Below are 23,903 nucleotides of genomic sequence, written 5' to 3'. Positions count from 1 at the left end.
TTTTTTTTTAAAGATTTTATTTATTTATTTGACAGAGAGAGAGATAGCGAGAGCAGGAACACAAGCAGGGGGAGTGGGAGAGGGAGAAGCAGGCTTCCCGCCGAGCAGGGAGCCCGATGTGGGACTCGATCCCAGGACCCTGGGATCATGACCTGAGCCGAAGGCAGACGCTTAACGACTGAGCCACCCAGGCGCCCCACTTTGTTTTTTTCTTAAGGGATCATATTAGGTATTTATATTTAAGTAATGCTAATTTTTCTTCTGTCATATTCATTACTTAAAAATTTCAGTATGTTCTAAGTCTTTTGAATTCTTTTTTTTTTCAAAGATATTATTTATTTGACAGAGACACAGTGAGAGAGGGAACACAAGCAGGGGGAGTGGGAGAGGGAGAAGCAGGCCTCCCACTGAGCAGGGAGCCCAATGCGGGGCTCGATCCCAGGACCCTGGGATCATGACCTGAGCCGAAGGCAGACGCTTAACCGACTGAGCCACCCAGGCGCCCCAGTCTTTTGAATTCTTATTGAAGAATTTAATAAGAACTTAATTTTTATTCTTCTTATTGAAAGATATAAAATGCATACATAGTTCAGTTTATTAATCATAAACATTGTGATTTTCTTTTTACTGTTTCTAAGTGTATAAGATATTTACCATCCTGACGTTCAGAATTGCATAGGTATCTTCATTGTCTTCCATTTTATTTTTTTCTTTAATTTAATTTAGTGTATGGAATGAGGTAAGGCTCTAAGTCCATACATTTTTCCCAAATAGCCAGTAGTGAATCCCTGCTGTTTATTAAATAATCTTTTTCATTTGCATCAATTTGTAGTATCTTATATATTATGTAAATACACAAACTATAATATGTATTTTCAACCTATCTTTTCTGTCTTATTGGTGCCAGAAATATTTTTGTAGCAGAATATTTTTATGTGATGAGAAATTTTGTTGTAGTGTTTGGGATGTCCTTACAGCAGTTATTACCATTTTGTGCCGAGAGACCAATAAAAGCATTTTTTTTTTTTTAAAAAAATGATTTCAGAAAGTGCTTTTCCACATGACTGTCCTGCAGGCACTTCAAACTCAATACATCCAGAAGAAACCCATTATTGGTAGCCCTATTACAGCTCTCTTCTAATGGTTCCTAGTGCAGTTAATGGCTTCGCTCTCATCCAGTCTCCCTCACTACAAAGCCCAGCGCCATTTCTGACTTTTCTCTCTGCATTTCACCCTACATACAACTATTCCCTAGTGTTTTCTAACTCTGTCCAGAAAACTAGAATCATTTTTTCCCTTTGGTTGCCACTGCCTCTCCTCTCAGGGCTCTGCCACCTCTCCCCTGAACGTTGAGAACAGCTTCAGGTTCTTGCCTGCAGCCTCCCGTGTGTCCACCTTCTGCATAGGTACCAGTTATCTCTCTAGATTACAGATACAAACATATTACTCGTTCTGCTCTTAATCCTTGGGTGGCTTCCCGTTGTCTTCAGAATAGCGTTCAAACTCATTACTGGGCTATTCAAAGCTGAGCAAAAGATGGGTCTCCTTCTGACTTTACCTTTTCAGCTCCCTTCATTCCTGGCCACCCACAAGCCCTGTGTTTCTGTCACCCTGGTAAATGGCTCACCTTTACTTTGAAATATTTAAACGTGCTTTTCCATTGGGCTGTTTTGTCCATAAACACCTCACTCTATTTTCATAATCCGCACTTTAATTCCCAGATCAAATATCATTGGCTCTGGAAAGCTCTCCTTATCTATGAAGTCAAACTTAATTGCCCTGTACTCTGCGCTCCTATTGAATTTGTGTACGCATTTATCACAGCCCAGGTTACTTTCTAAATTATTTAAGACGCAGTATATCTGGTGAGACTGTACATTTTAAGGGGACCGACATAGCCCATCTGTCTTTGTAGACACAGAATATGACCGACCTCACAGCAGATTTTCTTAGTTCTGGGAGAATAACTTAAGCATTCCCTCTTAGTTGTATAACTGAGATGTGAGTTTGTACCTACAGCATGGACAGTATCTAACCCCCAGCCTTCTAGGACTCTTTAACATGCAGAACTAATCCCTGGGGGAAGATTTAGGTATGTTTGCAGAGGGCCAAAGAATACCCTAGAAGACATGTTCAGGTACCATCTTCTTTCCTTCCAAGGTTTACTGGGGTAACTTTTCTGATAGATTGAGAAGGTTCTGATGGATTTAATGGCCCTCTGTCACTAAAGCTTATGAAGGACCTGAATGGGGAGCTTACTGTGAGGAAGATGGTCCTGATTCACCACCATTTTCCCTATTTGTGGGGTTTGATTGTTTCTGACAGAGCTTGAGTTGGTGCTGGAAATCTCTATGACCTACATCCTGGGTTGGCTCCTGACCCGCATCCATGGTGGGCTTCTGAGTACAAACTAAAGGAGATAAAACCTTGGGAGCCCAAGCAGAAGGTAGCATTGCAGCCTCTGGTAAGGATCTGGCCCAGGAGGATGACTTAGGATCTAGAGACCAGAGGCCAGGACGCATTTTCAATTTCATTAGCAACAGAAGTAACGAAAATTATAAATTGAGGCTCATGGTGTCCTGATCAAACTCTCCAATTTTGTCTTGTAAACATCAAGTGGTCTTCCTTAAACTGACTAACACCCCTCCCCGCCTCCCCATTTCTGTTGGAGAAAGAGCTCAGGTAATTTAGGCATGGAGTAATTGGATTATTAAAGGAGTAACTATATTTTTACTCCAAACTGGTTAGGCAGGTTATCCAGCTTACACTTAGCTGTGCCTCTCCCATGACAGGGTAAATATCTGCAAGGTGGATCTCCCTGGTGACGAGAACGGTTAGTTGAACGTTGTAAATAGTTGTATTTGATTGCTTCTACCCTATGTTTATTTTAATGTTTGTAACTACAGTCCTAACAGGTAACATTTTAAAGTTCTGTATAAAAAGTTATTTTTTATTTGCAAATATTCTTGTGGAAGATACAGACTGCCTGGAATAAGGCATGAAGGAGGGCTGCCTCTGTTCCTTGGAGTCTCCAGCTGTAGTTACTGCTGTATGTTGTCATTAAAACCAAGAGATATGCAGTGTCGTTACATTTTTTAAAAATGATTTTGTCTATTTCGGTTGGCACTGGAGAGGATTGCCCCACAAAATCAGCCCCCAGTTTTCAGTTGATGAGTTTTGCAAATTTGCTTGCTTTTGCTCTCTTACACAGAAATTGGTTACCCTTTGTTGCAATTTAAAATATCATTTTTCTTATTTAGAGAGGAGGTTTCTAAGTGCACCCTCCTATTGGAGAATGTTTATGCTGACCACCTATAATTGAGAATATATAAATGTGCTCCCTGGGACTTGTGCTGGCTCAGCATTTTCCCCCAAACTCTTCAAAGAGATTTTTGTGCCAGATCTCCATGGTTCATACTGTTAGTTCTCTTCGCTATTGTCTGTTTATATGAAAGGGGGACTGCTTGAGTTTTACTTTTTGTGTCCTGTATGAAACCATGTGCTCTATATTCCAATGGGAAACATATAAAATGTAGTAGTTTAGCTGAAATTTATAAGAATTTTTCTTAAAGAAAATGTAGAGGTGTTTTGTAAGAAAAATAGAGTTGATCTGTCTATATATCTACGTATGTATGTATGTATAAATGTATGCATCTATGTACCGAGTTTTATCTATCAGCCAACTACCTAGTGGTGTGCTAAATGTTTAGCAGTAGGCTCTCCAGGAGAGAATAATGTCTAGTTTCTAAATTTTGCCAATTCCTGAGGCATCAGTACTCCACCATGGCTCATTTCAAGCTACCAATATGATGTCATTGAACCCAGAAGTAATGCACAGTAGAACACGTTTCTGTAATATTTTCACCATAAAGATACAATAAATGTAAATAACTTCAAGATCATACATAATGGTAAAATATGGCAAAATAACTAGGAAGGGTCAGTTTTGATGATTTCCTTTGTTTTAGTGCAATTTATTTAATTGTAAGTTTATGTAACTTGGTTTTTAATAATGATTGAATTTAAGAACCCTTGCAAAATTCCTGAGAATTTAGCAATTGGCCTTGCAAGCTGGTGTAAACTGGATCCAATACAACCCTGTATTTATCTGTTTACTTCTATCCACGTCTTTCCCTTTTCTAAGTAGAGTGGGCCCTGGGGAGATCTTTGTTTGTTGAACCTCATATGGTGGGAGTTTAGGTAAGCAAGTCTGGAGGCAGAAGCAAGAGTAAATTGCAGAGTATAATAAAGGATGCAAGCTTGTGTGTGTTGAGTGGGTGGATGCTAAGATTATAGGGGACTGGAGGCAAGAGTTAGCTGGCTCTGTGGTAGAAGGATGGAGAAGAAAACTCTCTATTCTTATTGAGAAAGCCTCAATATATACCTTTTATTTATTTTATGTAATTTTGAACTACTCAAATTTGAAAGAACTAAAAATAGCCTCTCCTGTCAAAAATTTTTTTTAAAGATATATAATCTGATTTTACATTTATTTCTATGGAATAATTCTCTTCCAAGTTGCCAGAGTAGAATGGTCGGAGTCTTTAGGAATGCATCCATTGCATAAAACACTGTAGTTTGTCATCAGGTATTTGATGCAAAGGCCCTTCTTCCATTTCTTATATGAAATTTTTGGTAAAATCTACATTGCTTGGTAATGTCTTTAGGGGAAATGGATTCCTTTTGGAGAGAAAAATAATGAGTTTTATGTCAAAGTTGAGGCAGGCAAAAACTGAGACTGTATGCTGGCTTACATGAGGGATTTGAAAATAATATATCTAGGACTGAAAATGAAATCACATTAAATGAAGTGCAGAATCATTTGTTCGAGTGTGAATGTAGGCAGCCTAGCATGGTACTTCAGGGTGCAGATTCTACTGCCCAACTTTTGGAGTGTGATTATAGATTCTACCACTCATTATTTGTGTGACCTTGGGCAGGTTATAGAACATCTCTGTGTTTCAGTTTCCTTGGCTGTAAAATAGGAACTTTCATAATACATATTATATTGGCTTGAGGATTAAATGAGTTATATGTAAAACACTTAGAATAATTCTTGGCACAATGCAAGCTGTAGGGTCTGCTTACATTTGTAATTGACTTAGTGACTTAGGGATACAATTAATTAGAATATTATACATATATGGGTTTCTGGGTTTCTGAGGAGTCCTCATGAGAACCCTCTTCCCTGTTTGGGTTTTGAACTAATTGAGATATAAGAAGTGAGAGTAGTAGAGATGAGAGAATGAAAATATTTCCTCTAACACTGATAATGTTGATGTAGCACAATGTGCTTGCATCTGTAGGCACTCGGGCTCCCTAATCCAGAAATTTAAAATTAGGCAGATTTCCCCAGCCGTAGGCAGCTCTGGAAACCTGCAAGAATCCTCTTTTGGGCCAGACCCTCTCACCATAGGGCTGAGAACAGAGCAGAACACAGGGCTGAGTGAGGGTGGGCTGAGAGCCAGAGGAAAGGGGGTCCAGAGGAAAGGGGAAGGGGAGGGGCTGGGATCTCCTTGCACACTCATCGTTAAATTCATTTCCTCCTCTGTCAGTGGGTGAGTGGGTACAGGACAGAGAGAAGCCAGGATTCTCTCATGACGAGCTCCTCCCATGTGGTAGGGAATAATAGGAAAAAGAAAAGCCTTCCCCTCCATATCACTGTTCAGTAACACAGAAACTACTTCTGATGTTTTTAACAGAGAACATTTCATTTACTCAGGTCAGGAAGGAGTTGAGAGGCCCAACGGGGGAATGGTGAGCTAACTCAGAGATTCTTAGCAGCAGGAAGATATTACCTTCTTTCAACAAAGGGAGGTGGTGCTCTTACCTGACCTAGGGGCTGGAATACCCAGCAGAAGCCGGGACCCTGGTAGGTCTGCGTAGGAGGAACAGAAGCTACAGAGATACTGAGGTGGAGAGGCAGGGAGAGAAATACCCTGGCTTCCCCCTGCCCCAGCCCTCCCATCTCTCTCGTGCCTCTCCTTCGCTGCCCTCCGCAGGCAGCCAGTTGACAGGGGAGCCTGGGAAATGTAGCCTTAAGGAGTTAGCCCCATTGCTATATACAACAGAGAGGGAATTGATCTGTGGGCAGAGGGCCAGGACCTGCGCGCGCGCGCGCACACACACACACACACACAAACACACACACATTTCGTACACGCGTACTTAAACACCTTCTATTTCGTACTACTCTGCTTGTGAACTCTTTGGGCTATGTAGATCAAAATATTCTTTCAGATGGTGTGATTTTAACGTTGCTTAGAAACACTGTCTATGGAAGTAAATTGAAGGAAGTTGAAAAATCAATATACAATTTGGCCCATCTTTAAGGTTCTGGCAAACATCCCCTGTAACATTCCTAGATAATAAATCTCCAGACTACTCCCTGACAGTGTCAGATTATTGCCTCAATTCTTTATTTTTTGTTGTCCTTCTAAAGACAGACTCAGGTAAAATTCTGCCCTCGAAGTACAACTTGATACAAGTTAAGCAACTTTGACTCTCCACTTATTCACCTTCTTATATTAGATAATAACTTATATCAGTTAGGGGCACCTGGGTGGCTCAGTCAGTTGAGTGTCTGACTCTTGGGTTTTGGCTCAGGTCATGATCTCAGGGTCATGGAATTGAGCCCTGAGTTGGGCTCCGTGCTTAGCGGGGAGTCTGCTGGAGATTCTCTCCCTCTCTCTCTGCCCCTCCCCCTGCTCTCTCTCTCTTTTCCAAAAATAAATGAGTGAGTGAATGAATAAATAAAATAACAAAATCTTTAATAATTTATATCGGTTAATGGGCAACTTCCAGCCTTGGATCTTCCGTGAAGTGTTCATGTGTGCAGCCCTTAGGGATGTGTCCATCATTGACTCTACTGCACTTTCTGTTTTTGCCATGTGCAATTACTTGTTTTATTTGTCTCATCTTGTGTCAGTCTCCTTACGAATTGGCACTATGTCATAAAAGTCTGTCATAAATATCCCAAGAACCTAGCTGGTTAAAGCCAAATTGTGTGGGTCTAATTTAAAAGTCCATTCTTACGCTGTTGCCAAACAAAGTTCTCTTCAAAGCATTTCATTTTCCGACTTGTTTTGTACTCACAGGCCATGCCTGAAAGTGTTGAACCAAAACAATTACAGAAACAGAAGCCTTGGATTGCATTTGCTTTCCAGAGAATTGTGAGGACACTAGGTCAGCGCTACTCACTGTCAAGGTCTGGTGTGAGAATCCGTCTATAGTAGAAAGATTAAAAGTCAGATGGCTTGGGATTAGCTCCTGATGTAAAGTAAAATGAGCAAGTCACATAACCTCTGTATGCCTCAGCTTCCTTATCCAAAAAGTGAGGATGAAGACAGTATCTTCCTCATTATTGTGTTATATAAGATAGCCTGCGCTTATTGCTTGCATACAAGCCTAGTGCTCAGTGTTCGTTATTATAATCCAATGTGGTGTTTGTAGAAGGTCCTTTTTAGGTAAAATCCTCAGAAATATTAAAACGTGATTTTCTACTTTGTGCAGAACAGTTTCTCTCATATGCCTTGTCTGCAGGGCTACATCAGGGGAGCAGAGAAACTGAGTAAATTCCTGGGGCACCAAACACACGGGGATGGTAAAACACTGGAATTGGAGCCAGAGGGAGAGAATTGTGATGAATGGATGAATGGAAAGCACTTGGTTTGGGAGGAGTGAGAATCCCCAAGGGGCATGTTTATGTAAGGATAGGTGGTTGCTAAATCACCTTTTTCAGGAAAGGCCCCAGGTGACTGTAGGGATTTTGCTTTGCTGATGCAAATTTGGGCCAATTTAGAGTAATAGTGAAAAGGCCTAGGGTCCCCGTATGTGGTCCTTTCCACCCCTCTCCCCAGGACCACTAAGCTCCTGAGTTCCTCAAAAATAATATAAAGCAGTATTTTCCCAGAATGAGGCACCAGTGTATTAGCTCTGTGGTGTATATGTTTAATACCATGGATTAGTAAAATGGGGGAACTTCCAATTGTATCAGTCAGGGACCAAGGAATTGGAACACCGAAATTCAATATAAAAAATTGTTAACTAGGTGTAAGTTTGTGAACTAGGCAACCGAAAGGGCCAAAAGAGGATTTTAAGGTGTTCTGGAGGGAGCAATTGCCAAAAGCAGCTAGGGTTGAAGGTACAAAGGAGTGAGGCTGGAATTTCTAACATGTAGAAGACACTGGAGCTCAGCCCTCTGAGGAGCGGTTCTGCTCAGCTGGTGTCTCAGAGCTTGAGGAAGAGGTGCTGGCCTGCCCGGTGCTGGGGACAGGATGGGACTTGAAACTGGTTCTTCACGTGTTGGGAAAACTGCCTGTTGGGTTCAGCTGCTGCCACAAGAAAGAACTGCTCAGAGGAATAGAAAGCAGAACAGAAAGAGCAGGTCTGTTCTTCCTCCTCCCCCAACCTTGCAGCCTCCTCGCCTACTGTCCCTCTCTGCAGAGCCAAGGCCAGGTGGCAAAAGAGGAAGATTAAAAGGTTGGGTTTGGAGCTGAGAAATACTCACTCAATCACTGAGACAAAATGGCAGAACGAGTTACTTAGTAGACATTGGTGACTCAGTCCTGGGCAAATATTTTACAGAGTATCTACTACATGCTACTGGGAATACAGAGCTGAACATGACCTGTCTCTGTCCTCAAGGAAGAGGGAAGGAGGATGATGTATAGTATCAATTGTGGTATAAGGTGATAAATGGCCCCGCACATGATGATGGGAGCATCGAGAGGGGAGCCAACTGAATAGGTAATGAACCTAATCATCTTTTTTTTTTTTTTTCCCATTAATTAGGTGCTATTTGGGTAGCTTCATTATATGAAAATAGAAAAGCAGCATCAATGTTCATGCCAGTTTAAAGGTAATTGGTAGAAGTTGTGTGGCACAATTTCGAATATTTTCCTTATGTTTCCTCCAACCTAATCTCCCCAAATTTGTCAAACCAGTACAGTCTGTTGGGGGTGTGTGTGTGTGTGTGTGTTTAAATCTCAAAGATTTCTGATGCCATCTGTAGGAGTGCTGCCAACACTGACTCCATCTTTGGCCCTCCATCTTGCTCATGCCCATGCAATCACTTCCCTAGGGCTCCCTGTTCCAGGCCCCACAGAGGTTAATGTATGCCCTGACTGGAGTTCAAGAAGGCTTGTTCTGATCTTCCCTAAAGTTGCACCCAGAAGGCTCTACTTTAGATAACGAGTAGGAATGACTGATGCAAAGATCCACTTTATTTTTTTTTAAGATTTTATTTATTTATTTGAGAGAGGGAGAGAGAGAGCACAAGCAGGGGGGTGGGGCACAGAGGGAGAAACAGACTCCCCACTGAGCGGGGAGCCTGACCTGGGGCTCTATCCCAGGACCCTGGGATCATGACCTGAGCTGAAGGCAGAAGCTTAACCGACTCAGCCCCCCAGGGGCCCCAAAGATCCACTTTAGATAACTACCCTGTGACCTCACCACCATGCCCCTTGTTCCATAAAAGCTTGGGATTGAGGTCTGGACTGGGTAGAGAAGAGCTGTGAAGAATGGGGGCAGAGGATGGGTGTGTAGTGCCTGGATCCAGTGTCTGCCCAATCCTCCCTATCAGTAAGTTACCCTAAAATAAAACCAGTGTAAATGGTATGGAATGGCTTGCTTTGTTTTGGGGTCTTAAAGTGCCTTCTCTGTCTGGAAGATACTTTACTGACCCTCCTCCTCCTCCTAACACTATCAAATTCAAGGTGTTTCTTCATTCAAAGAAATAATTACAAATTTATTTTGTTGAGTGTTGCCTTTTAGTAGTCTACAAAATAGGATAATATTTCATAGTTCTTGAGTCATCTTAGTACATGTAATGTGCCAGTGATATTTTACAAAGGTATTCCAATATTTGTTCTAATTTATTAGTCTGCAGATATTTGCTTTGTACTTCACTAGATTCTGGGGAAATATAAATTGAATAAGACATGAGGGGGTAGACGCTTGGTTGCTAACACATCAACCATTCCACTGCTATTTCCTTGCCAACAGAACCTGGATTTTGTCAAGGTGTTTGGGGAGCAGTAAGTCCAGCCCAGGAGCAAATTATGACTGGCTTAAGACAATTAGAATAATCCTGCTCCCCTTTACTAATAGTTTAGGGTGGGGTTTGTGACCAGTTCTGACCAATCAGTCCATTGTAGGTGATTTCTGCTGTGGGTTTCTGGGAAATACTTTCCCAATAAAATGTCATATTGGCCATTGTTGTGTGAGAACATAATATTTGGAGTTATGACAGCTATCTGAAAACCTTAAGAGGATAGCTCTAAAAGTCAGAAATGACACCTAGAGTCCCATCATTGTTGACCCACTAAATTAATCACCCTGGACCAGTGTAATTTGCTACTTATTTTTGAGATAACAATACCTTATTGTTTAAGCATTTTTAGTGGGGTTCTGTTTTAGATGAAACCAAAGTAATCCTAAGTAATCTACATGGCTTCTGTCTTACACAAATCTTTAGGTTTTTTTTTTAAAGGGTTCTAAAAGTGAAGTACTATTTTGTTGCTTATATAATATTCTAAGCAGGCAATGGAAGTCTCTGGGAATAGATATCATATAAAACTACCAATAGCATATCTTGCTCAATAAGGGACGTTCTCTCTTTTTTCATAACATACATACTTTTTTTTTCTTTTAATTCTTAAGTGGATGAGATTTGGACCTGGAGAGCCACCAAAACTCTCCATGTCACCCCCGGCCTGGCCCCACCGCCACAAAACTATAATACCATGTTGAGTTTCATTTTTATGAAATCATCCATTTGCCTTTATTTAACTGCTCCCAAGCAAAAACAAGCAACCAAAACAAACAAACAAACAAACAGACAAACCTAGTATGCTTGTTACTTTGTCCTTTTTTCCCTGTCACTTTAAGTCAAACCATGCTGATAACAGGGTGAAGAGTCTATATATAAAGTATTCAATGAAAATTACATGAAGCCACTTAAAAAGATCATTAGTACAAACCATTTGTGATTCATATTCTTGAGAATAAATAACTGGTGAAGCTCAATCAGTTCTTCATCTCACAATGGTAGCTCTTAGGGACCCTCTCTCTTTTAAAGAGAATTATCTCCATGGATATCCACTAGACTAGGGAATAGTGTCATCACTACAGCATGTACTTGGCTCTGCTCTGCCTCCCTCCATTTTCTGTTAGAGATTGCCTAGATACGATATAAATGGACTTCTTCAGAACCACCAACTTGCTCTTGAAAGTAGGAATTTTTAAGGAAGTATCGACAGTGATTTATTTCTTACCATTCACTAGGCATTTTTTGTGAGTGCAAACATTGAGTTGGGGGTGATATTTGGAAGGGCTTCTCTGGAGGCAGAGATCAGGGTCTCTCAGATTTTATGCGGTTGGTATTACTTGTTTGTCAGAGAAGATGCTCCCTGGGTATATCTGACCTGAAACTGACATAGTAAACTGTTCATTTTTGTCATTCACTCAGTATCTCCCCTGCCTCTGCTGTAAACTCTAAATTAACCCCCCAAAACAAATCAACAAATGTTCCAACTAGAAATTTTACAAAACAGGACATTAAAGTGAACAAAGTGTTTAACCTAACTAAAAAATAAATTTAAATAAATATAAAATATTATTTTCTGTTCATCAGATTGACGAAGATTTAAAAGTCATAAAACCATCAGTAAAATGCAAAGGCAACCTCTTGAATGGCAGAAGGTAGTTGCAAATGATACATCTGATAAGGGATTCATATCCAAAGTAAATAAAGAACTTATACAACTCAATACCAAAAAAATAAATAATTCCACTAAAAATGTGTGAGGACCTGAATAGACATTTTTCTAAGGAAGACCTATAGATGACCAACAGACATATGAAAAGATGCTCAACATCACTAATCATCAGGGAAATGCAAATCAAAACCACAATGAGATATCACCTTACACCTGTCAGAATGGTTGGAATAAAAAAGACAAGAAATAATAAGTGTTGGTGAGGATGTGGAGAAAAAAGAACCCTCATGCACTACTAGTGGGAATGCAAATTGGTGCAGCCACCATAAAAAACAGTATGGAGGTTCCTCAAAAAATTAAAAATAGGGGGCGCCTGGGTGGCTCAGTCGTTAAGCGTCTGCCTTCGGCTGAGGTCATGATCCCAGGGTCCTGGGATCGGGCCCCGCATCAGGCTCCCTGCTCGGCGGGAAGCCTGCTTCTCCCTCTCCCACACCCCTTGCTTGTGTTCCCTCACTTGCTATGTCTCTCTCTCTGTGTCAAATAAATAAAATCTTTAAAAAAAAATTAAAAATAGAATGATCATACCATCCCTTAATTCCACAACTAGGTATTTACCCAAAGAAAACAAAGACATTAATTCAAAAAGATATATGCATCCCTATGTTTATTGTAGCATTATTTATAATAATCAAGATATAGAAGCAACCTAAGTGTCTATCAGTAGATGAAGGGATAAAAAAGAGGTGGTATAGACACACACACACACACACACACACACACACACACACACACAATGGAATATAACTCAGCCATGAAAAGAATGAGATCTTGCCATTCGCCACAACATGGATGGACTTAGAAGGTATAAAGTTAAGGGGAATAAGTCAGACAGAGAAAGACAAATACCATGTGATTTCACTAATATGTGGGATTTAAGAAACAAATGGACAACAACAAAAAAAGGGAGACTCAAATACAGAGAACAAACTGTGGTTGCCAGAGGGAAGGTTGGTGGGGAAATGGGTGAAACAGACAAAGGTGATTAAGAGTACACTTACCATGATGTGTACTGAATAATGGGTAGAATTGTTGGGGTGGTGGGGAACAAAGGGATGATTATAATGGTGGTATGCAGTACATGACAAGTAAATTGCACAAAGCCCATCTCCCAAGATGACATTCTGTATGAGGAGTCTGAGGTTTCAGATAAGGCAGGACTTAGATGTGTTTTGCAGGAAGGATCTAAATACATCACTAATAGGTGCAATGGTACTTTAACTGTAATCATGATAATGAGAGCTACCACTGATTATTTACCATGTGGTAGATATTACAGTAAGCATTCTACAAGGATTATCTCACTAAGTCCTCATCATAACACTATGTTTTGGAGTAAATTTTTATTTTCTCTTCCATTTTAGAGATCAGAATATTGAGGGTTAGAGACGTATCTGCCCAAGATTACTTAGCTAAGAAATGGTGAAGATGGGGTATAAATCCAATGTAGTGTGACCCCAGATCTGTTTCAGCTCTAGGCAGAGGGACCTGAAAAGACAAATTATATCTACTTTTGATCCATTTGTCATAACTTAAAATTGTTAACTTTTCATTATGCTCAAATTAGTGAACCAATATCCCTGGATTTCAGTATGATGGCTTTAAAATAAAAAAATCAAGGAATTGAAAAAAAAAAGTAATAATAATAATACCCAGTACTTGCAAGAGTTGGTGATACAGACTATCTCAAGCTTTGCTTGAGGATATCTATCTATCTTTCTATGTTTAGGAAGAATTTTAGCAATCTATATTAAATTTTCAAAAATATTCTTACATTCCAGTTCAGCTATTCCACTTCTGAATTATTTTATTCCACTTCTTGATCCTAAAGAAATAATCCTTAATGTAGAAAAAACTATAAAGCTATTTGTTGCAGCATTATTTATAAATGGTGAACGGTTAGAAACAACCTAATTATTCAACACTAGCGAAAGTACATATATTTTGGTATAGCCACATAATGGATGCAAATGTAAAAGTTATACAATATAAAAATTATGGCTATATAATTTTACATTCTGAGTTAAAGGCTACTGTTTTAATGTTAATAGAAGGAAGCTAGAAATTGTATATATTATATACAATTACACCTTTAGTATGAAAAAAGCCTATAAAATGGGAGAAAATATAGCAAAAATTTTAGCAGTGGTTTCCTCTGAATATGAATGATTAATATTTTTACTAGGTATGTTTCTGTATTCTCTGAATTTTCTATAGTGAGCATATATTACTTTCATAATCAAGAAGGAAATATACAATTTAAGAAAAAGCTTGAGTTACACTTTTCTTATAAGAATGACTTAGCTTCTGTTCTTTAAAGAAGATTTTCCAACTGCTTTTATTTCCTATCTTTAGAAAACATCAAGCTACTACAATGTACAGGTTTTTTAGGACTCTAGGTTTCAAAGGTACAATGAACTACAAAGGAATTTGGTCCAGTTTCATTCTTTTTCCAATTGTCATCATGACAATGCATTTATAACAGGCAATTTTCTGTTCTCTGGAAAACTTGGTGCATCACATTAGAAAGAGATTTCTCTCGGGTCTCTCAGAACATTTCCTGTGTTCAAACAATGATGTTGTATTGGTGCATATCTTTTTGATATGTCTTTCCTTTTTATAGTTTGATTTTATTATTTCTTGTAAAATCTGCACTTCTGCTGAAGGCTAGGTATATATGGGATGCTTGCTGCCTGTGGCACAGTAGGTGAACAGCTAGGGAATGAGGAGACTGAAAAATAACAAGGCCAGAAGTGTGCAAGCACACACTTTGCCTCTTTGTGCCTTTTGGAGACCGCCTGTGAGCCCTGGGGCTGAGTCTCTGAATAATGACAAGTTAATGGTGCCTGTCATCTCAGGGATGCATCTCCAATACACAAGCAAATGTCATCTAGTGCTCTGGTCACATTTCAGGTTTGTATGTATATATACATTTTTTATGTTATTTTTTCCTGATTGTTAAAATAATATGTACATTGTCATTATTTAATGCATGAGGAATGTATTAAGTATCCTATTGTTACAAATTACCATAAATTTAGCAGCTTAAAACAGCACAAACTTACTATTTATTTTATCTTCTTTTTTTTTTTCTTTTTTTTTTTTAAAGATTTTATTTATTTATTTGACAGAGACAGAGACAGCGAGAGCAGGAACACAAGCAGGGGGAGTGGGAGAGGGAGAAGCAGGCCTCCCGCTGAGCCAGGAGCCCGATGCGGGACTCGATCCCAGGACCCCGGGATCGTGACCCGAGCCGAAGGCAGTCGCTCAACCAACTGAGCCACCCAGGCGCCCTTATCTTATTTTTTTTAAGATTTTATTTATTTATTTGTTTGAGAGAGAGCGAGAGAGCGCGCACCTGAGAAGGGGCAGGGTCAGAGGTAGAAGCAGACTCCCCGCGGAGCAGGGAGTGCTACACGGGAATCAATCCTGGGACTCCATCCTGGGACTCGATCCTGGGACTCGATCCCGGGACTCCAGGATCATGACCTGAACTGAAGGCAGTCACTTAACCAACTGAGCCACCCAGGCGCCCCACAAACTTAACAATTTTAAACTCTGGCCATCAGAGCTCTGATATGGGGCTAATTGGGTAAAAATCAAAGAGCTGGGAGGGCTATATTCCTTTCTGAAGCTTCCAGGGCAGAATCCATTTCCTTGCCATTTACAGCTTCTATCAGCTGCAGGCAGCCTTGGTGCATGGTCCCTTTCCACCTCGCCCCATCAGCAGTGGCCACTCGAGTGTTTCTCATACGGCATCACTCTGGCTCTGTCTCTTCTGCTTCTCTCTTCCACATTTAAGGACTCATGACTATATTGGGTCCACCCAGATTATCTGGGATAATCTCTCTAAGGGCCAACTATTAGCCACCTGCATTCCATCTGCAACCTTAATTCCTCTTTGCTCTGTAACCTATTTATGGATTCTGGAGATTAGGACACAGATATCTTTCTTTTGGGGGGGGATTATCCTGTTTACCACAAAAGAGTTCCAGAAAAGTAAAAATACATAAAGTCCTTTACTCAGTCACCCAAAGACAGCCATTGTTAACATTTTGGAAAATATTTTCCTTATAATTATTTGTGAAATAATAAATATAATTGACTTAAATACATAATGGGGACTTTAAACATTTTTTTGACTGGATAATATTTATTACATAATTCAAATATATAAAACATATTCACTAAAAAGTTCATTTCCCTACAGTAGGTAATCGCTTTTAGTTGTTTCTTAAGTGTTCTTCCTGGTTTTTAATGTAAACTCATGTGCCATAACGTTGTTCCTTGTCCCATCTTTGGCCCTTACCTTATTCCTGAGTGGAAGTGGACATAGGGAATTTATCATGCACCAGACATTGCAAAAAGTGCAATACATTTAATCTTAACAACCCTATGCGTGGGTATAATTACTATCTTTATTTTTAAGATAGAAGACCTGAGACAAGAGAAGTTAAGTAATTTATCCATGGTCATATACCTGGTAAATGATAAGGTGGGATTTGAAACCAGAAGGTTTGCTTTCAGAGCCCCCATGCTTAATTACTATTCTCTATCCCCTATCCTATATGGTGAACACATTGCTTGCTAATTGTCATCTCTAGAAATCCTGCATGTGGTAGTGACCACATCAGTATGTTTGCCTCAAAATATCATGTGTTTCTTGGGAGGTATGCTAGACACTCTTGGTTGGCTGCTCAAGAACTATCCCCAAAAGCCATTCCCAACCCTTTTCTCTCTTGCTGGTACTCACAACAGAGCTGACAAAGCAGGAACATGCTTCCAAAGCCTCCCTTGAATTTCTGCTTGGCCATGGGATTTCATTTCCTGGGGTTGCATAACAAACAACCACAAACTGGGTAGCTTAAAACAATAGAAATGTATTTTCTTATAGTTTGGATGTTAGAAGTTTGAAGTCAAAGTTTTGGCAAGGCTATGCTCTTTCTGAAGGCTCTAGGGGAGATTCTATTCCAAGCCTTTCCCTTAGCTTCTGATGTTGCTGGCAATCCTTGGCTCTTTGAATCATCACATGGCGTTCTTCCTTTGTGTTTCTGTGTCTCTTCATTTCTTCGTATAAGGATATATGTTGTATTGGATTAAAGGCCCACCCTACTCCAGGATGACCTCCCTTTAACTTGACTAATAACATTGACAATAACATTATTTCCAAAAAAATCACATTGTGTGATTCTGGGTAGGACCTGAATCTTAGTGCAGACACTGTCAAACCCAGTACACTTGTGTGATTTGCTTTGGCCAAAAAGATATTAGCAACCATGGTACATCAGAGGCTGGAAAAGCATTGATCTTAATTACCTTGAAACTATCCTATGAAGAAGCCCAGGGTGGCAGCTGTCCCAGCTGAGGCCACCTCTAGAACCACCAGCCTAATAACTGCCAGATATGTGAATTAGGCCATTCTAGACCATTCTGCCACAGGCGAGCCAGCCAGACTGGAGGAGTTACCCAGCTGACCCTCAAAATCATGAGAAATAATAAGTGTGTGTTTGGGATGATCTGTTACTCAGCAAAAGCTAACTCATATGGGCTCTTATATGAAAGGAAATTTAATTTGTTTGTGGAAATTCTAGAGAACAGAATACTCTTAAGATTCTTGCCAATTTTGAAAAACCTTGCTTTTAGGATTGATTTTCTGATCAGCACCTGAAAGTTACAGAATGGCAGATTTCAGCTGAATGCAACTATGGACTTTCTAATAACTGGATCTGAAACAATGTAGCTGACTGGCCCCTGAAGGGAGTGTTCTAAAAGTTGATGTTGTTTGGGAGACTGAATTAGAATCTCTAATGTCTGTTTCTAATCTAAGACTAAGGAAAAAAAGGTTTGGATGTTGGAGTTTTAGAAATTTGAGAAAAAGAATCATTGATGGTTTAATAGCCGTTGAATGCACTGTTGATGCCAGAAATTATGGAAAGGCCAAAAATTACTCAGCACGCTCTGTAAAATTCCCAATGTCTGCTGGCATTATTGCGCATATTCTTCTTAAATCGAGTCTGGTACCAAGAGTTGGAAGTGAGCTTTTGCCTTTGGGTTTCTACGTTGCCATTTCCATTTTATCACTTGTAGTTCCCAGGGCTAGACACACATTGATTTTTTGCTAACTGGTGAATCATTAGGGAACTAACCTGGGATTGGGCTAGGACTGAGAGTAGTAGTGGTAGGATAAAGCCAGATATAGGGCCACCAGGCAACCCTCTAGAATGATGTCATTCATCTCTTGACATAAAGACAAAAGGAGGATAATGGAAAGAGCAGAGGGAAATGAATAAGCTGACATAGTCAGAAGCTTGGGATGGCTTCTAAGAAACACAGGTATCTGGGATGGAACATTCTTGGGATGTGGTACACTGAGTAGAGTTATACTAACTAAAACAGAAAGAGGATTTAATTCATAAATGTGCTAGTTCTGTTTTATTGGCCAATATTAGACCTTTGTCAGACTTTAGCTATAATAAGATTTTCTGTGCTATCTCAAGCAAATCAAAACCTTCTTTTAAACTTCAGCTTCTTGGAGGAATTATTCTTAAATTAGCTCTAAACATTTATCTAAGGGTGAAATTCGATTACTGCTGATAGGCAATGCTCTCAGATAGTAAAATGAGGGCTTAAAAAGTCTTTAATTCACTTATATTTCATTTGGAATGTTGCAATTATAATTGATTGAATTTTTCCTGAATGGCTGACACAGAGAAAAGAACTTTATATTCATTACCATATGTATTTAACACAATGATCATATTATATAAATAAAACATCTGAGGCTTAAAATGATCACAAAACTAGTAGATTTCTGTTTTTCAGTTCTCATCTTTAAAATAGATGTTTATCCTAGTTAAATGTAACAATTTTGCATATATTAACAATTATTGGAAAAGAATGCATAGAACACAATACCCTAATATTTTATAGTCTATAATTTACTTTGAAATTATCTCAGGATAAACAGGGTTATCTGGTCCATATACAAGTAAACTCTATATATTAGGGACCACATCTGAAAGACCCTGAGAAGAATCAACAAGCATCTAGAGGTAGTTACTTACTGTCTCAGTTTGGGCTGTTACAACAAAATACCATAGATTGGATGGCTTAAATAACATTTATTTCTCACAATTCTGGAAGCTGAGAAGTCAAAAATCAAGTGCTAGCAGAGTCTGTGTCTGGTTAGGACCCTCTTCTTGGTTTGCAATGGCCCGCCTTCTTGCTGTGTCCTCACATGGCAGAGACAGATAGAACTCTGATTTCTTCCTCTTTTTGTAAAGGCATTAATCCCATCCTGGGGCTCTACTCTAATGGCCTCATCTTAACCTTTAGGCTCCACTTCCAAACACCATCACATTGAGGATTAAGGCTTCCATTTATAACTTTTTTTGGGGGGACACAATCATTTAGTCCATAGCACTTAGCATTTTAAATATCATTATCAAAATTTGTGCCTGAATGGTACCACCACTATGGAAAACAGTATAGAGGTTCCTCAAAAATTAAAAACAGAACTACCATATGATTCAGCAATCTCACTGCTTGGTATATATACAAAGGAAACAAAATCAGTATCCGGAGGAGATGTCTGCATTCCCATGCTTATTGCAGCATTATTCACAATAGCCAAGATATGGATACAACCTAGGTGTCCATCGATAGATGAATGGATAAAGAAAATGTGATATATGTTACATATATATAAATATGTTATATATGTGTTATATATGTGTGTATATGTATATGCATATACACACATATATAATGTGATATAAATGATATTTTAAGCCATAAAAAAAGAAGGAAATCCTGCTATTTGTGACAATATGGATGAACCTAGACAGCATTATACTAAGTGAAATAAGCCAGACAGAGAAAGACAAATACTGTATGGTATCATTTATATGTGGAATCTAAAAAAAGAGAACAAACTTGAAAGTATAAAATAAATAAGTTCTAAGGCTCTAATATACAGCATGGTAACTGTAGTCAATAATACTCTATTATATACTTGAATCTGCAGAGAAGAGCTCTCACACATTCTTACCACACTAAACAGAAAAGGGTCTAACTACGAGGTGATGGATGTATTAATTAACTCAATCATCACATGTACAATTCAAATACATATGATTTTATTTGTCAATTATACCTCAGTAAAGCTGGAAAAAAGTTTATACTAGAGTATAAATTGGCATAAGGATGGTGGAAATAATTTTTCCTTGATGAATTTAATGGCATTCAACATACATGGCTGGTTACACATTTGCCTGGGTGTCATTACCCTTGCACAAACTCAGCTGCCTAATAATACCTTCAGTAGTGGGGAGGGGCATGAGGTTCTGGCCTCTCACTCACCGTGCATCCTTCAATTCATGGAAAATTCTGTCCCTCACCCAACTTCAAGGCTGATCAGTTCTGCTTTTAGGAAGATTATATTTGGTGCAGACTAAAATTTTCATTCAAGGAATGAGTCAGTGTGCTACTTTAAGAGAATAAGAGAGAAATAGAACAAGGTTATAAATTTGCTCTGTTGCTCTCAATTGTGACAAATGTCATATTCTTTTATTTTTCTAAATCAGCTTTGATTGATATGGTCCCCACCAACAGAGTTTATGGGGAAAACCACCTTCAATGATTTTAAGAAATCCTCCCTATTTTAAGAAGCCCATTTGAAGACTACCTCTGGTCTTAGTTCTATGGTCACTGGCTGAGCTGCTTTTTTGTCTCCTTAAGTGTTAGGGGATCCATTACCCACAGTCCCAAAGTCTTCTGCTGTTCCAGTCTTGACCATCAGGGCCTTTTACTCAGTGTCCAAGGTATCTATGCATGCTGAACTTGAGGAGGTCCTGCCACACCTAGGAATACTGGTGAAACATGAGAAGCCCTGCTCTATGTTGCCCACAAAGTGCCTCACCAATCACTCTTTGGTGAACCAATTCTCCCTACATTGTACCCTCTCTTTCTACAGAACCATCAGACCCCCTCCTTCTCAGATAATCAGATAGAACTTTGTACATAGGCTTTTGAAACAAAGCCTAGCTAATTTTCCTCTGGTGCAAGAGATGTCTAGTCCTATAGAATTCCTGAGCTAGGTGGATCTTTCAGAAAAGGTAGGGGGATGAATTGGGAGGAAAACTTTTTTTTCTTTTTATTTTCAAGGTTCTTACAGCAGAATATATAGGAATTACTCTCTCAAGAAAGTATCGAACCATACATGTAAAGCCAGCCAAAGGCAAATTTACATGGTTTTTGGCTTATTTGATATTTGGTGTTATTCATGTTCCCATTCATTAGAACAAGCAAGACTACAGAAAACAAACCAAGTCAAACCAAACCAAACTAGATTCTCTATATTCTGCTTTGCCTTGGAAGGTGTCAGTGATTCTTTCTTGACTATAGGAAAAGTCCCAAATTCCCGAGTTTGGCTTTCCAACCCACCTAATAATTTAATCAGACCCTTATCTTTGGCTTCTCCATTACTCTCTTTACGTCCTCACCTGTAGAGATAACTCGCTTGCGTTGGCCTTTCTCAATTGTATTCTCTCTGACTGCAGAGAGATTTAATAGGACTGCATATTAAATCTTTTTTTTTTTTTTTTAAGTAGGCTTCACGCCCATCATGGAACCCAACACAGGGCCTCAAACTCACAACCCTGAGATCAAGACCTTCGCTAAGATCAAGAGTCAAATTTTACCTGACTGAGCTACCCAGGCACCCCATGAATTCTTTTATTTTTTATGTAAATAATACCTATTCTTCAAGCTCTAGCCCATGCCCCTCCTCCTGTGACAAGGTCTGCTATTGCTTCCGCTCAGAGTGGTTTCCCTCAGTAATACTATGGCTTCTAGCATTCATTTTGACATTTAATTTTGTACCATCTTGCACAGTGACTTACTTATTCTTTCATAGATACATGTTTTACCTTCCCAAATAGATTTTAGTCTTCCAGGCAAGGGGGCATAGAATTAGGCACTGTATATCATCTCTCTCTTATATCTTTAGAAGTATCCCATTGCTGCACACATAACTAAATGAATGTATAATTGAGAATTCTACTCATTCCTATCCACATGTACACCACACATGGGAATAGGCAATAACTCCACACTTAGGTATTTGCCAATCCTGAATGTCAGGGGCAACTGTTTCTTTCTTGGTAGCTCTGTTACTATTAACTCTAAGCACTACAGATCGTGTTAACTGACAAATTTTTAAAAAGGGATTTAATTACAGTGGGACATGCAAGGTCACAACTGATGTGAGTGGCAAATAAAAATCATTCAGTGTAAAGTTGTGAAAGACAGGCTATTGTACGCTTGAGTATTTTTATAATCTAAATTCTCATCTTTTAGTTCTAACCATGCAGACTCTAGTTCTGTGCTCATGTCCATTTATCATGAGATAAATAAACATGCATCTGTACTCTTTCCACAGGCTCTTACCCTTGCTTTCATGACCTGTAGAAGGTAGGTGTGCAGGGCTCAGTGAGCAAGGAAGTGGATTAATCTGTTTCCAAGCTCTCAGTGCCACTCTCTTCCTATGATACTGTTGATTCTAGTATAGTCACTGCTAGAGTGAGCTATTTTTAAGGTTGGAAATGGCTCTATTCCTTACTTCTTTCAGGGCAGATACAACATTGTAAATTGTCACATATTCTTCAAGACACAGTTCATATGCTTCCACTGTCGTATCTTCCTAAACCTTAGTCCCTTTCCTCTTGCTTACCTACCTCCTCCAGTACATGGTAATTTCCCTGCTCCTCCCCACCCTCATGAACTTTTTGTTCATCTTGTGGGATTTATAATTTGTGGCTTTTAATTAGGATTTTCTAAAATTATTTTTCTATTTTGCAGTTACTGATAAAAGCATCTGTTGAGTGGCTGGACCAGAAGAATAGTTTAAGGTGTATGTGAGGGTGGCTGAGGGCTCTTAGTTTTCGGATGTTTCAGGTTCTCGTAACTTTGGTTATACCTAACAGCAAGAAACCCATCCACATGTGCTTTCAGGTTGAACAACTACAACACAACAACGAGATTGGTTCTCATCCTCCCTTAATGTAGAAGGGGTGAGACGGAAGGTTTCTAGTAGATGTTGGGATCTATAGTCTCAACTGTCTGGCAAAAAGAAGTCTGTGCCTGCTAACCGAGGGAAAGGAGGAGGCTGGCTTGGTAAGCTGAGTATGCACTAGACTGCTCTTCTGTTTAGCAGAGTGCTTCCCAAAACATTATGACAGGATCAGTGTGGTCAGAGAACCTCTTCCTAGTGGGCAGAGCTACCCTGGAGAGAGAGATCAGTGATTGCCTTTTGGGAATTTTATCAGATAGAATGTACGCCCACCTGCTTTGCTGCCTACTCCGTGCCAACAAAGAAATACACTTGTTTAAAGTTCACATCAGCACTTAACATCACAACAAAATAGTTTACTGTTCAATTACAAATTTCTAATAATGGCTAGCATTTGTGTTTAGAATGTGCCAGACATTGTTCCCAACAGTCTACAGGTATTAACATATTTAATCTGCATAAAAGTCCATGAAGCAAGTACTGCTGTCATTACCATTTTGCTCAAGAAGCAAGTGAGATACAGAAAGGCCAAATGGTTTGCCCGAGGTTACATAGATAATAAGTGTCAGAAGTGAGATTTGTACCCAGATATCTAGTCCAGAATTCATGCACCACACTGTTGAACAGTTGATTTCCCTGGTGCATTAAAGCTGGGAAAAGACAGACCACAGGGTTGTTCTGGGTATTTCCTCTAACTACTAGGTATTTTCAATCTTTTTGTGGTCATTTTCCCTACTAATTGGCAAAACTAATTAAGAGGCATATCAGAGAGCTTCCTGGGGCTCCAGTTCATAAGGCGATACTAAAATCTCACTGGAATGATTGGGAAATATGGTGTTCATTAAGTCGCAGTTCCATAAATAATGCCTTAAACAACCAGAAAAAGGCATACTGTTCTTGCTCTCTACCTCCGAAATATACAGGGCCAATAAATGGAAAATTTTAAGAGGTTCCTCTTCGGTGTCCTTTTGGCTCCGTGCAATATGTTTGGGATACCTGGGTACATTGGGTTGTGCTACCCACTCTGAAACCAGCAGTCACAGTCAGCTGGAAGT

The 23,903-nt window shown here is 39.4% G+C and overlaps 1 protein-coding gene across 12 annotated transcripts in view; it reads left to right on the top strand.

Annotated features, from left to right (window-relative positions):
- GRXCR1 (glutaredoxin and cysteine rich domain containing 1) overlaps positions 1 to 23,903 on the top strand; it is a 291,367-nt gene that overhangs the window by 36,848 nt on the left and 230,616 nt on the right. Inside the window, exon 4 of one of the 12 annotated variants that reach the window (XR_014143041.1) lies at positions 8,794 to 8,860. The exons of the other annotated variants lie outside the window; for them this stretch is intronic. The gene's annotated coding sequence lies outside the window, so the exon portion shown is untranslated. The remainder of the gene's footprint in view (positions 1 to 8,793; positions 8,861 to 23,903) is intronic. 12 annotated transcript variants of the gene reach the window in all.

The sequence above is a fragment of the Leptonychotes weddellii genome, chromosome 2 (assembly GCF_054177405.1).
Source record: "Leptonychotes weddellii isolate Sample4059 chromosome 2, ASM5417740v2, whole genome shotgun sequence".
NCBI classification, from domain to species: domain Eukaryota; kingdom Metazoa; phylum Chordata; class Mammalia; order Carnivora; family Phocidae; genus Leptonychotes; species Leptonychotes weddellii.
The sequence above is the reverse complement of the archived record's forward strand: the minus strand, read 5'-3'. Positions and strand labels throughout refer to the sequence as shown.